Source organism: Suricata suricatta, chromosome 15 (assembly GCF_006229205.1).
Source record: "Suricata suricatta isolate VVHF042 chromosome 15, meerkat_22Aug2017_6uvM2_HiC, whole genome shotgun sequence".
NCBI lineage: Eukaryota > Metazoa > Chordata > Mammalia > Carnivora > Herpestidae > Suricata > Suricata suricatta.
Window position 1 is genome coordinate 58,840,607 of NC_043714.1, and position 14,599 is coordinate 58,855,205.

The 14,599-nt window shown below is 38.2% G+C and overlaps 1 long non-coding RNA gene across 1 annotated transcript in view; it reads left to right on the forward strand.

The window, feature by feature from the left end:
• Positions 1-14,599, forward strand: part of LOC115278927 — a 40,290-nt gene that overhangs the window by 22,152 nt on the left and 3,539 nt on the right. Inside the window, exon 2 of the long non-coding RNA XR_003903121.1 lies at positions 5,866-6,007. This is a non-coding gene — a long non-coding RNA (uncharacterized LOC115278927). The remainder of the gene's footprint in view (positions 1-5,865; positions 6,008-14,599) is intronic.

The following is a 14,599-nucleotide window of genomic DNA, read 5'->3' on the forward strand; positions in this document are numbered from 1 at the left end:
TGGACGCATAACTGACTGAGCCACTCAGGTGCCGCTCATGTCTGTGCTTCTTATTGCCCAAACCCACCTAGAAGCCAGAGGGCAAGGGAGCTCAGGAGACCCACTTGGTAGAGGTCATTCTTCCTAGGCACAGGTTAAGCCTGAGATAGGTGGAAAGTAAACTTGGAATGAAAAATGGAAACTTTCTGCCACACTAAAGACATCTATCATATTATTCTAAATCATAATCACTTAATACAGTATCAGAAAAGGCAAAGGAGCAATTCAAGAAAAAAAAAACAAAGATACAATATACACAAATAACAAACAACATATTGTAAATATGAGAGGGAGAAACAAAGGCTTTTTTATTAAAAGACAACATCCTGAAGGTAATGGTAGGTAACGTGTAAGTAGGTGAAATTTAAAACCTTCAAATGTGATCAGTCTTCTCCGGGTTGTTGCTATGTTAAACTCGTACCTTGATAGTGATTATAACTGCATTTTATTTATTTTTTAAAATTTTTAAAAATGTTTTTTACTTATTTTTGAGAGTCAGAGAGAGACAGTGCAAGCAGGGGAGGGTCGGAGAAAGAGAAAGATACAGAATCTGACGCAGGCTCCAGGCTCTGAGCTAGCTGTCAGCACAGAGCCCAACATGGGACTCAAACCCACAAACCATGAGATCATGACCTGAGCTGAAGCTGGACGCTCAACCGGCTGAGCCACCCAGGTGCCCCAATAATTGCATTTTAAAGAGTCTGGCAAATTTGCACATTTGTGGCTTTGCTTTTAAATAGGCTATCATATGCCAATAGAATTTACCAGTAGTAGGAACTCAGTTCTGGTTTCTGACTGGCTCACAGTTCTGTGGGCCCCTCCCAATGTTTCCTGGACACCTTGTTTACCGTTGCTCGATGGCAAGTCAGGGTGAGGTATCACTCTGTCATCCATTCTCCTCATCCTGTCCTGTGCTTCTGTGGAAGGAACCCCATGCCCTGAGCCTGGTGGACAGGATGTGATTTATGTGTATGGACAGGTGTGGTTCTCTTACTCATCTAGAAGATAACTCATATGCCTTCAGTTTGGTGTGGCGTCTGCTACCCTTGGTTTTAGTACCCTATCCTTTTCTCCAGCTTCTGAATTGAGACTCTTTGCTCTTGCCTAGCCACACAGTACAACAGATGTAGCCTTGGCCATGTCTCACCAGGCTGCAAGGCTGAGTCTAATCCAGAGAAAGTCTCCCTGGTAGGAAAGAGCAGAAGACTGAAATCCATTACTTATTTTCCAGCTCCATCTTTCTCATGTGAAGCATAGTGGCATAGTTTGGGCACTTTTATAAATCCTTCCCAGGATTGCTTTCAACATATGTCATATTTCCAAGTGGAGAAGAATACTCGGAGCTAATCAAGAACAATGGGAATTTATCAATTTAACAATTAAAATTAAAAGATGCTGCTAAAGCCTAGTTAAAGAAAGAAAAGGAAAGGCCTGGGGTTTTCTTTCTATTACAATATACTGTGTCAAAATTTCCCATTTTCAATTCCCCTCCTTTTAATTTTTTCCAATGATTGAGGTATTCTGTTTCAGGCAAAGAAATATAAATCGATAGAGAATTACTTAACGAGGAAATATAAATCAATAGTGACTTCCTTATGCAGGAACTTTTTGGTCTGTAGTTTTTATCAATATGCTATTTGTTCTAAAAAGTGTGGCTTTAATAAACTTGTAGTTATGCTATTTACATATCAAAGCACTGCAATAATCTTTCATTTATCACAGCGCACAACCAATTAGCATTTTTTCATCTATTCAATATCTATGGTAAAGAGATAATAAGTAAACAAATTACATCAGAATAGCAATAAAAAGGAGGTTTCTAGTATAAGTTAATAGATAATACATGCTTTTTTAAAATGTTTTTTATTTATTTTTGAGAGACAAAGAGAGACAGTGCGAGCAGGGGAGGGTCAGAGAGACAGGGAGACACAGAATCTGAAACAGGCACCAGGCTCTGAGCTAGCTGTCAGCACAGAGCCCAATGCGGGGCTCGAACCCACCAATGATGAGATCATGACCTGAGCTGAAGCCAGATGCTTAACTGACTGAGCCACCCAGGCGCCCCAATACATGTGTAACCCAAATGTCTTGTTTTCTTAATAAGTCTTTGAGGAGAATTGATGTATATAACCATCATTCAGAGGAATTCTACATTGCCTTTGAACAAAAAAGTTAAGATTATTTTATGTTGGGTGTTATTTTGGTTTGTGTATTCTGATAATTTTTCATGCCAAGAAAACAAAAATTCTGAGGCAGGAAAATTAATTTTTTTAGTATCTGCTATAACTTTCAGAGAAAAAGTTATTCTAGAAATGAAGCCTTAGTTTGTGATTCTGAATATCCTCTTATTAGCTATTCAACATCAAGCAAGTAATTTATGAAGGGTTGTTTTGTCTTTCCAGATTCTTCTGGGCACAGATCCTTTTCTACACTGAGCGTGTGCCCGTGGTTGTCCCCATGTTTTTATAAGACTCAATTCCACTGACAGCAGCTCACTTGGACCCAACTAGATCAACTAAGGTCCTTCTCTAGGATTTGATTTCACCCAGAGAGCCTCCTGGAGTCTCAGTGGTTGAAACTCCATGATGTATAATGTAACAACTATCAGTAGCCATCTTTTCCTGCTTCTGAAGAGGGCTCGTTTACAGTGAGAGGGAATAAGGCCACCTGCGAAGAGAAACAGAGTCAGAAACAGTCCCAGTGAGGTCCCTGTCTCTGGTTCCTGTTGGTCCTGATGGCCCTCTGTCTCCAGGCACTTCTTGGGACTGGCTTGTTCAACACTTTACTTAGATTTTGCTTTTTCAAATCAGATTCTACCTCATTCAAGTCTGGCTAGAATGTTAAACCCTCATTTTCATAAGCCACACCCAGAGTCCTATATGTAATTTTGTATTTGTGGTTTTATTTTATTTTTTTAAAAGAATTCCTCACAAAATTATGTAAGTTTAATGCATCCATAAACCTGGACTCACTTTTGAATTTAATTCATAAAACTCAGATTTTCAGTTAAGTCACTTGTAAGATAGGGAATCAATCTTCAATGCCACAAAAATTCTGTGACTCTACTTCAGTATAAAGTGAAACTTCCCCTCATGTTCTGTTTATTTTTACAACCATTGAGAAATGGCTTCTTTTGTTCAAACTTTCATTGAGATTGTAACGAGGTGCCATTGATTAGTAACAGAAAGAAAGAAATTTGAGGAGGAAGTGACCATGAGAACTGGAAACTTAAGGGGATTTCAGGTAAAATTCTACCTGTCATTACCCCTCTGGAATAGACAAAGGGTCTCAATATTAAAGGGACAATTGCTGAAATGAAAATTCTAGGTGTTGTACGTTGGGGATTTTTTTTCACTAAAATACATACTTCCTCCCTAGTCATTAGATACTTGGAAGTTTTGTGGTCTAGTGTTTGACTCTTGGTTGGGCACTTTTGTCCATTTTATTCATTTTAAATATTACAAATGTAACATCTTTCAGATGTATTAAGTATACTGTAAATAGTTCACTACCAGCAAAGCTTTTGTCATCAAGAGATGAAAATGTTTATCACTGTTTTTTTTTTGTCGCTGTGCCCACATGTCAGATACCGAATCCTTGTTATATAGTTCTGTTTGCCTCCTATCTTCCTACTTTTCTTAGTGCATAGGACCTCAAAGTTTTCTAGTTTTAAAGGTTATTCCGATTTTTCCATTGGCATGGTTATGGTTTCACTCACTTTTAAGGAAAAGCAGTTTTTTGTTAGGTGTGAGATATTGAAAGAGATACTTTATTCTCTGATTCTCTGTCCCCAAATTCAAAATAGGAGTAAGAAACTAACCATAAAGGTTTTGTGAAAATTAATTGAAATAATAAAGTGTGAATGTGACAGCGTGTGCTTCGGAAATGTTTCTCCTCTTCTTATATTCCAAATGACAAGTCCTTACTGGCTCTTTTCTGACCTCTCAGAATTCTTTTGAAAAAAAGTCAGGTCACAGATAAAAATACACATCAAAAGTGGTATGCAAAGCAAAATATTAAATATTGAACATCAGCTACTAAGAATGGCAGTATCACCTAGATAATGTCAAACACTGAATATATTTGAAATATTAGCCATAAATATACATGAATATAAACTATTGCATATGATCTAAAAGTGTGTAACTAACAACATTCATCACATGTGTAAAGTTATGTGTAGATACTGAAGGTCTTAAATAGCAGAGATTTACCTTTGTTGAGCATCCTAGAGAACTTTATGCCAACAAGAGCTTAGTCAAAGTCATTGCCTTTCTTCTGAGAAATTACAGATGATTTATCCAATGATCTTCCCAATTTTCCCCATTCTAATAATTTCACCCAGTGTCTAGTCAGAGTGTGACCAGAGAAACACAAAACCTCCAAAATATACATTATCAATAAGGGATCTATAATGGTGGCTTGGCCTTACACAGTTGTGGGATATGGTTAAACTATTGTATGAGATGTTTCCTTCTGGATCTGGTGGAAATCCACAAGCCAGGCAGTTGAGAAGGAGGCAAGATGTGAAGGGAAGAGAGGAAAACAGGAATCTGCAAAGCTGAGCTGACTGGAGCCCATGAGGGCAGGCTTTTAAGATCCTCGACAGTCTCTTCCTGCCTTTACTCCTGCCACATGGGTAATGGGAACTAAATCTTCACCTAGCCCAGGAGCCAGAGAAGCCAAATGAGGATCTGGCAGGAGGTGTAGGAACTAGAGGAGGGGGTGCTACCCAAGGTGGGAAGCCAGCGACAAGCAACAATGTATGTAAGCTACCAGGAGCCTCATTGCCTGCTTTCACCTTCTGCCAGCAAAAAGAGTGTGGCTGATACTTCATGCCAGCCAGGAATGATGCAGGCAAAGGAATCTGGTGAAATTCAGTTCCAGCTGAGCTAAATTGACATAATATAAATCTGCCAAACTCTGAATAATTGTGTAAAATTCCATCACCTTTTACTATTCTTAACATAACGTATTCTCACCTACATCCTTGGAATGATATCCTCTCCCCAGATAGCCTACTCTTCTTGCCAAAATTGAGCCCTAGTTACTGCTCAGTAGATAAATGAATTCAACTCACTGTATCAATTTTCCAGGGCAATGTTTAACTTTTATTTGTTTCATAATGGGTTCCCAGAGCCAGTAATCACACTCAACCCATACTACCTTGCAGAAACTTATTTAAAATGAATTCTGGTTTAATGATTTTTGAATGTAACTCTGAACTGCAGGCCTTGCTTTTTTCTCCATTTCTCTTGCAGCTAAGTCTTTTGTTTACAAATGTAGACAGATCTGTACTATACTGAAAACCTGAAATGGATTAGTGAGGTATTCTGGATATTGTAAAAGATGAATTTATTGTTTGAAATGAAAGTAATGTATTTGCCTATGACATGATACTGTATGTAGAAAACCCAAAAGACTCCACCAAAACATCACTAGAGCTTACTACATGAATTCAGCGAAGTCATAAGATATAAAATCAACATACAGAAATCTGTTGCATTTCTGTACACCAGTAGTGAAGTAGCAGAAAAGGATTGATCCCATTTGCAATTGCACCAAAAACAGTAAGATACCTAGGAATAAACCTAACCAAAGAGGTAAAAGATCTGTACTCTCTGAAAACTATAGAACACTTATGAAAGAAATTGAAGAGGATACAAAGAAATGGAAAAGCATTCCATACTCATGGATTAGAAGAACAAACATTGTTAAAATTTCTATACTACCCAAAGCAATCTACACATTGCAAATATAATTTGAAGCTTAATCATGACTGATACACCACCTTGATGTCCCCCCTCTTCCCACTGTCACTGGCAGAAGCAGGAGCTGAACACACAGGAAATGGTGCCTTAAGGGAGTGAAGGTCATGAAGGTTGATGAGGTCAGGAGGTTGATGAGATGGAAAACCAGGAAAAAGACCTCGAGTCCTAAAATCACCAGTGTAACATCTCTAGGCCAGGTGAGTATTGTAGCTTCCTACAGAAGTTAAGGATTTCTTGCAAAACAATGCCCTAAAACTTTGGGGCAACTATTGGAGGGAAGTTAGGACAACTCTCTGGAGCCTTGCTAGAAACTCTTCAAAGAAAAGGAGAAAACACTGAGTGAGCAGTAAGAGGCTCTAGAACAAGGAAAAGGAATAGTTCAGATGCAGCGTCTGAAAAACACTGGCCTTTAGAGAAGAATGTGTGTAAATGTCAAGCCAGAACCTGCAGAATGGCTAGCTGTGTTCCCCAAAGGACCTGAGACATCTACATTCAGTCTTTCACAACACTCACAAACCTCTTCACCTTCACCAAGGCAAAGCCCGAGAAGGCGACTTATAACCATCTTATACAGGTAATCATCATGCTAATCTTTACACCTCTAATTCACCCTTGATAGTCATTTTGTCCAGACCTCAACTGCCCCAAAACTCTCCGGTTGACATTAAGAGGAACATGAGAGAGAGATGATATGGCATGAGATGTTGCCGATTTCATTGAAATACTATTAATAGAATTTAATTTATTTCTAAAATTATATTGTGAATACTGCCATGTATATAATCAATTTAAGAATTTCTTCTGGGGTACCTGGGTGGTTCAGTCCATTAAACATCCGACCTCAGCTCAGTTCCTGATCTCACTGTTTGTGACTTTGAGCCTCGCATCCAGCTCAGAGCTTGGAGCCCACTTCAGATTCTGTGTCTCCTCTCTCTCAACCCCTCCCCTGCTCATGCTCTGTCTCTCTCTTTCTCTCAAAAATAAATAAACATAGGGGGCGCCTGGGTGGCTCAGTCAGTTAAGCATCCGGCTTTGGCTCAGGTCATGATTTCTCGGTTCGTGGGTTCAAGCCCCACGTTGGGCTCTGTGCTGACAGCTAGCGCAGAGCCTGGAGCCTGCTTCAGATTCTGTATCTCCCTCTCTCTCTGACCCTCCCCTGCTCGCACTGTCTCTGCCTCTCAAAAAAATAAATAAAAACCATTAAACTTAGAATAATAATAATAATAAATAAATAAACATAAAAAAATTAAAAAAATTCCTTCCAAGGTTGCTCCTTCCACAAATATATATTGAGATCTACTATGTGCAAACAGCAAGGAGATTCAAGGGAGAAAAATTCCTTGATCTCATGGAGCTTGCACTCTAGTCACCCAGTCACTCATCAGCCCTTTCTCTCATTACCCAAGACAGTGAACCGAAGCCCATTTAACCTCTGCCAGAACTCTCTGTTCTAAGTTACCTCATCTTTGTCACACATTCTTCACTCATAGTAGATACTTTGTACACCACTTCACAAAGGAAACAGAGGATGGCAGCCCAGGTTTCTCCCCATTTCCCTCTAGAATAGAACCCAGCCTCAGTCCATTTCTGATTCAGGAGACCACGCATTATTTTGGAACTTCCCCAGGGCTTTGGGGGCCATGGAGTTGATGAACATGCTATGGGCATTTGTCCACAGAATTGGGAGTATCACTATTGCCTTCATTTGTCTTCATATGCTGACATATTCCAAAGCTTTAGCATGCCCTCAAAGCATCCACCTCATTTTACTAAATCATTCTGAGAACTTTAAAGAAGACTGCACCAAGTCTTAGGATATAGAATTGCTTCTTAGAACAAATCATGAGTTAGTTGTTTGTTAGTAAGTCATATATCAAAAAGGTGATAGTATTATAAGTACTGATGTCATAAAGAAAGAGTGCACAACAGTGTTTTCCCCATGTCACAGAGAGGCTGAGCTCCGTGAAAAATAAACCCTTAGTGAATACTAGCTAATCTGATACAGAGTGATAAAGTCAAAAGATGATGGGCTTTGGAACAGATAGGCCCTAGTTTGAATTCCAGCTGTGCTACTTAGTAGCCATGTGACTTGTAAAAGCTATCTGGTCTCTGTAACAACTTTTTTCACTTGTAAATGAAGATAAAATATAGTCCTGTCAGGGTTATAGTAAAGGGTAGATGAGATAACATAACATACCCAGCCCCACACTTGGGTGAAATGGTAGCTGATTCAATATTGAAGACCAATTTTCTTTAGCATTCCTGTGCTCTTCTCACGTCCCCCCTGCCTTACCTCATCTCATGTGTTTTGTTCATAGCTCTGTAATTGAGATAAAGTTGATGGCTGGAGGTTGGCAGAAGAGCTGACCAAATACCAATGTTCCCCAACAGTGAATCTGCTTAGGGATGGTATTTGAGTCATTTTTTGTCATTGTGTTAAAGAATTGGATCTTGGGGCGCCTGGGTGGCTCAGTCGGTTAAGCCTCCGACTTCGGCTCAGGTCAGATCTCATGTTTGTGGGTTCGAGCCCCGCGTCAGGCTCTGTGCTGACGGCTAGCTCAGAGCCTGGAGCCTGCTTCCAGTTCTGTGTCTCCTTCTCTCTCTGCCCCTCCCTCTCTCATGCTCTGTCTCTCTCTGTATCAAAAATAAATAAAACATTAAAAAAAATTTTAAAGAATTGGATCTTGTCTATTGGATACAAGTTTGAGTAATTGAAACCTAATGAGCCTTTTCTTATCAGAAAGCTATGTCTACCTTAAAATAAAATTTATTTGTGATGAGTCAATTATTTTTATGCTTTCTTGGCCAGACTTTGAGGTGATCAGTTAACAGGAATTATAATTAGAACATTGAGAGTATCGTTCTATTTTCGCTCATGGAAATTCTGCCACTTTAGTGACACACTTTAGTAAGACACAGGACCAAGCAGAGACACTGATGGAGAAACTTGTGCCTTCAGGTTTGGATATATGTACATTTTTTTTTTATTAATGTTGGAGTTCTTGTCCTTCTGGATGACCTTGTTAACTAATTTGGTGAAGTCTGATCTGTCTTCCATTAGTGAAGAGAAGTAGGACCATTTCCAAGGGATAGAGTGGAGACCAGAGCCCCATATTTGTTTTAATCTCTGGTGATACACTGTGTTGGAACTGAGAAAATTCAACTGAGAAAAATCTTTATTTCCTAGAGTTGGCTTTATATTTACCAGCCTAATGCTGATTTAATATGGGAGTAAGATGAAAGTGAGGAATGGAAAAATATTCTCATGGGAAGCTAAAAAAGAAAGCAAAAGAAAATTCAATTTGATATATAGCCATTAGCTACTGTTAATGAATCTATTCAATTTATGAGGTATCACTGTTCAATTATGAACATTACTATAGGTTAGAATTGGGAGGAAGGGTATCTTTACCCCCCTTCAGAGCTTACTATGTCTCCTGACAATTCATATTCATTAGGTCTTAGAGAAATGTTGGTATTAAATGATAATGGCAATGATAATCCTTAAGCCCATGTCTCTCTTTTCCTGGGATTTATCTATTCAATCCAAGAAGAGAATGAGGAATGAGGTAAATATACTCACATATTAATTCAAATTTATAAACTTTTTTTGAGTGTTTGCTATCAGCACTGAATTAGGTACTGGATATGAAAAGATGAATAAGTCATCTTTTCTGTTCTTATGGATCTCAGAGTTTAATAGGAGAAAAAGACCTTTTGTCACAGAAATCCATGTGCACTTAGAGCTGTCTCAGGTCAGATTTCCTAAAAGCAGTCTGACCTGGGTTTTTTTGTGTGAGTGATTAGCTGATGAGGAGAAGCCTGGAAGGAAATGAAGGAAGCAGATCTGGGCAGGGGAGAAAGTTGGACAGGCATGTGGGTTCAGCAGACTCTAGCCCTGATCTCCAGGGGAGCTGCAGGGGTGGAAAACACAGAAGACTCTTCCCACCTTGAATCAAGAGATTGGGCCATATACCCTTCAATCATTTAGTCATTTGATGAGGACTCTCCTCTTGGGCATTTCTGGGCTCCTATTGGCCAAAGAGAATCCTGGGGAGAAAGATCGCTATGGGCCATCAGCAGCCGAGACTCCCAGCAGCTGAGAGAGAAGTGCATTAATGGAAGCCTGGTTCAGGCAGTATCCGCCCCCGTATGCAAAAGTGAGTAGAAGGTGACTTTATGTCCAGGTTAGGCAGAGTCCCACTGTGTAGACTGGCATTAAATAAACAACTACAGTGCAGTGTGACAAGTATAATCATAAGAGTTGGTACAAGAAGGCTGGCACAAGACCGCGATTATCTAATCGTACGTTCATTGACGTTGTGCTGCATTGCACAAAATATTACTGGCATTTTTTAAAGCAGCTCTATCTTTCTGGTGGTAAAGAGTTTGGGCATGGAAGTCTTTTCAGAGAAGATGATAATGGAGGCAGATTTATAAGCAATAGGCTTTGTGAATGGGATACTGGTGATTGGGGAATTACTAAAACTGCAATGTCTAATCCATGTATCAAATCTCAGTGGGAACTCTTTTTCAACCCTATTTCCAGTCTATCCCATAATGGTATAATTAAACATGTACATATGGATAATTATATAACATATATTTTAATATACTATAACTACATAATACATTAGGTAATATAAATTACATTGTTATATATTTCATAAATTATGAATATATTATTACAATATATAAGTATTATCTGTTAAAGAAATATATAAATAATACATATAATCTAAAAATAATATAAATATTATAAACATGTTACATTGTATTGATATGTAATATATACATATTATATTATATTATTATATTAAGTGAGACCTTAAGAAAGGAATAAGATCAGATTTTAAGGAAGCAGGCCGTTTATAATACAATGATAAGAGCCTTTCTACTCTAGTAAGTACGTGGTGATAGTATTCTCCTTGGGAACTAGGAAGAAAGCAACCAGTATGAATCAAGATTTGTTGAAAGACACAGATACACTTCTAATAATGGAGCTGCTCTGTCAAGTAAAATGATTGAGATATATTTTCATAAGACACATTTCCAAAGGTATTCTACAATATACAGTGATATTTTCATTTAGCGAAAACAGTGTTTTATTTGATAGAAATGATGTTGACTGTAGGCTTGTAGAACCTCCAGGGAAAACAGGCTCAAGCCAGAACTGGAAACATCTCTAATTGGTTCCAGGTTTCCTTTCTCATGTTAAAGTCCTCCAAAATTGGTGGTACTAAGTAAAAGTAATGCTTCAGTGTATGCACTGCCCACACAAATATCCATTTTTTAAGAACACAATAGAATTAAGTGAGGGGTTTTTTTGGTATGTATGGCTAAATATCATTTTCTATGATATCCTTATTCATTTTAAATCCTGGACTATAATGCTTGGCTTTGAGGTTGACAAACTGGCAGCCCATGTATTTGTGTTCATTATTTATTACTTGAGATATTCATTCTTTGTATCCTGCTTTAATGGTCATCCCAATATTTTCCCAGAATTTTCTTGAACTTTGTAACCAGAAAATGAATGTTTTATTTAAAAACAAAAGAAGGAAAGAAACTTTCTGTGACCTCCATAATTACCTTCTACATTTGCTTATTTTTCTGTTCATGTGAACATATCAAAAAATTGCTTGTATATCTGATATTCTATTCAGGAAACAAAGTTACATTGTCTAGGTATGTGTTCATTCCTCCATGTTTGATGGCTTGAGTGGTAGAGGACCAATGAGAGAAGAAATTTCTTAAGAGGAAGAAATGTGAGGGGAGAGAATAAGGAAACCCAAGTGCAGATACATTGACACGCATACACACCACCACCGCTGCCACCACTCATGGGTAAATCACTCTCAGACTGACAAATGGCCTCATTGAGGTCCTATAGAGCTTGGTATCAATATGACTTTTACTGTTAAAAAAACTTCTGGAATAATGCTATACTAGCAAGGATTGGCAATTTATGTCTCTCTAAATTTTGTTACTCTTACTTATGCTTTACTCCAACAAGAGAATACATGTGGTTATTAAAATATAATAAGAACCGGGGCACCTGAGTGGCTCAGTCAGTTGAGCATCCAACTTCCGCTAAGGTCATGATCTCATGGCTCACGGGTTTGAGCCCCACGGGTTTGTTGTTGGCTCAGGGCCTGGAACCTGCTTAGGATTCTGTGTCCCCCTCTCTCTCTGCCCCTCCCCCACTTGTACTTGGTCTCTCTCTCTGTGTCTCTCAAAAATAAATAAAAACATTAAAAAAATTTTTAAATATAACAAAAACTGACACATAGAGAAGAAAACTGATCCTTTTATTTGCATACTTTCTGTGGGGGCAAGCGATTAGCTTGAATTTGGGGAGCCATGCCTTTCAAGGCTGTGACTCTATAGGCAAAGTGGAAATTTGAAGTAAGCATCTAGGTAATTTATGGGAGAGGGTAGAAAGAGTCCTTACAAGGAAATTCTCTCTTAGCTAAATTGGCCATTAAAGAAAGCCTTATTAGCCGACTTGGATATCTGGATATGTCCATTGCACTGACACTGCTTAGACCCAACTTTGTGGCCAATATGGCAATAATTCCTTTGTAGAGCCAATTAAATTAAGTCAGAATAGACCTTGAATTGGATTGTCTCTCTTTTTTATATAAATATTTTGGTTTTAAATATAAGAAAACAGGTATTTGAGGGTTCCATTTCCCTTGGTTAGTAATGTCATTCTATGTTGGTTATTCCTGGTTAGTTTAGTCCTATAGGGATGCAAAGCAGCTTTTTCAAGTGCTTTCTGCTCTGGTTTTCCTCTAGTGAGTGCCTCCTCTCTCACTCTGTCCAGGTGTTTGGGTAAGATAGCACTGCCCTTCCCACCCTCTCACCCACCCAGACCCTTGAGGAAGTCCCAACACCTAGGTCAACAACCAAAGCACTCAGCCTCATTGTCAAGATGGGCACAAGATTTAAAGGTGGGCCAAACCATAGATATTTCTGTCTTTGCAACTAGACTACACGATTAATACTTTTTTTTAGGGAGATAAAGGGGATATCTCTTTTCTCGTGGTTTTAATTCATAAGTACTTATAAACCAGACAGCCAAATAAGAAAGAAACTTTCTTATTCTCATTCTATTTATTAAAACAATAACACGTCAGGAGCCATGCTCACTGCATTTGCTTCATCATCTCATATAATTTCTACAGTGATCCTCTGAGTAGGTACTTGTATTATCTACACATGAAAAGCAGAAACTTAGATGTGCTGCTTTTTGAGGGTCACATGCTAATAAATAAATGATAGTTAGGCTTGAACCTATTTAGTCTGACCTGACATGCTCTTAACCTCTACGCCATTATCTGTAGGCATTCTAGTGGTAAAGGAAAGCCTACATTTAACATTTTTGCAAACATCAAAACAAAATTACATATTTGAAATAGAGGAATGAGAAGTTGGAGAAGTATGCCCTAGAGAACCACAGGGACTCTAGTCTCTCAGCGACTGGAGACGAAATTGGAGCATATTGAATGGTGGTGGGACAGAGGTGGGTAGTACTCAAGTTAAGCTGAATCCTGGCCAAGTACTTGCCAGGCTAAATCTACAATTTGAAGCAGCCTGGAGGTATCACATCACCTCCAATGTGAGTGCCATATCGTAGACTATTCCAAAGTTTACTAGAGCTAGGTAATGAGTTTGGTTTGGTATCCTGTTGTTTCATGTTTGTTTATTAACTAATTCTTTTGTTTATTCAGTCATTCATCCCTTTGATTTTTCTCGAGCACCTGATAAGTGCCAGTATTAGATGCCTAGGATATATATATATCGAGGTCTCTGACCCCAAGGAACTCTTAACCAAGAGCAGGCTGAGTTAAAAACAAATTATAATGAAGGAATAAATGTTCAACAATTTTAGTAGGAAGAAAAAGGAAGGCAAAGAAATTATAATAAAGTAGATTTAGGGACTGTTCCTATGCTGGAATGTACAATTGAGCCAAGAAAGATGCTTCTAAATATTTACTCTTATTAATTTTATTTACTTAATTATGGATGAATTTAATTCTGGAAGTGTGCCCAGATGCCTTTCTCTGGTAGGAAACACACAGTTTTATAAATAGCAACCTTTCCCTCACAAGCTAGGAGGAAGCCATCTAAATTCTTCAGTATCTCTGTTAGCGGCTACATTTAAAGGATTTTATGCTGGAGTACCTTGATATAAGTGGGAAAAATACAAGGAATCAGATCTACTCAGGTTCTAGTTCAACTTAACTGCTCACTAAGTGTATGATATTGTGTAAATTATTGAACAACTCTGAGCCGAAGTTTTAAAATTATAACATGGGGATGCATATGTAAACTTTAAATGAATGTATAAATACAGAGTACACCTCATGTTAGTACTCACTTGCTCAACAAATGTTTATTTTCTTCCCTTCTCTGGCTTCTCAGTTTCTGTTTTCTCATTTATCATGATGGGAAACAGTACTTCCTCAGATTGATCATTCAATGAAAGGATATAGGGCAAAAATGGTTGGCATATAGTAGGTGCTCAATAATTGTCAAATCCCCTTGCCTTTTCTCTTATATTTTTGAAAATGTAAATGGCTTCTTATCTTCATTGGCAAAAATAACTTATCTGATAAATTTTAAGAAGAAAAGAAATCCTACAAATCTGAATAATTACATTCTTGACTCGGTGTCACTTACAGCTCTCCACTTTGCCTGGAAAGACACAATAAAAACATAAAGACAAAGTTGGAGACAGATCACAAAGACATACAGTGTATAATGGAACTAGTTAAAACTCT